Genomic DNA, 1,130 nt, shown 5'->3' with positions numbered 1-1,130 from the left:
TTTCTTTCTTCAAAGGCTTAAAGTATTTATCAAACAGGTCTTTAACTTCTTTGATTAGGGTTACCTCAAGATATTTTATGTGATATGGTTATTGTGAAGGGTGATGTTTCTCTGATTTCTTTCTTGGCTTCCTTTTCATTTGTATATGGGAAGGCTACTGATTTTTTTTTTTAGTTGGTCCTATATTCTGCAACATTGTTGAATGTATTTATCAGCTGTAGAAGTTTTCTTCTCACATGTTTGGAGTCACTTATATATACTATCATGTCATCTGCAAATGACGAAAGTTTGACTTCATTCCAGAGACGCAAGAATTGTTTAACATATGAAAAATCTATCAATGTCTATCTTAGGTTTTTGGCATTTTCATATGAAGTTCAATACTGTTTTTTTTTTTTTTTTTTGGTTTTTTGAGACAGGGTTTCTCTGTGGCTTTGGAGCCTGTCCTGGAACTAGCTCTGTAGATCAGGCTGGTCTCGAACTCACAGAGATCCGCCTGCCTCTGCCTCCCAAGTGCTGGGATTAAAGGCGTGCGCCATCATCGCCCGGCTCAATACTGTTCTTTTGAGGTCTGTGAATAATTTTGCTGGGATTTTGATGGGCATTTTATTGAATATGTAAGTTGCTTTTATAAGATTGCCATTTTTACTGTGTTAATTCTGCCTACCCACGAGCATAGGAGAACTTTCGATTTTCTTGTGTCTTCTTCAATTTCTTTCTTTAGAGATTTAAAGTTCTTGAAATACAAGTCTTCCACTTGTTTGGTTAGAGTTACTCTGAGATATTTTATGCTATTTGTGGCTATTGTGAGGGTATTGTTTTCTGATTTCCAAAACAATCATGTACCAATAAAATAACTTCTGGAGGCATCGAAATCCCTGACTTCAAACTCTACTACAGAGCTACAGTACTCAAAACAACCTGGTACAGGTATAAGAACAGACAGGAAAACTAATGGAACTGAGTAGAAGACCCAGATATTAATCTACACATCTTCGAACACCTAATTTTTGACAAAGAAGCAAAAAATAACAAATGGAAAAAAGAAAACATATTTAACAAATGGTGCTGGAATAACTGGATATCAACATGTAGAAGAAAGAAAATAGACATATATATATATATATATA

The sequence above is a fragment of the Alexandromys fortis genome, unplaced genomic scaffold, assembly GCF_014885135.2.
Source record: "Alexandromys fortis isolate MF-2015 unplaced genomic scaffold, M_Fortis_MF-2015_v1.1 scaffold_436, whole genome shotgun sequence".
Taxonomy (NCBI): Eukaryota; Metazoa; Chordata; class Mammalia; order Rodentia; family Cricetidae; genus Alexandromys; species Alexandromys fortis.
This window is presented reverse-complemented; position numbering follows the sequence as displayed.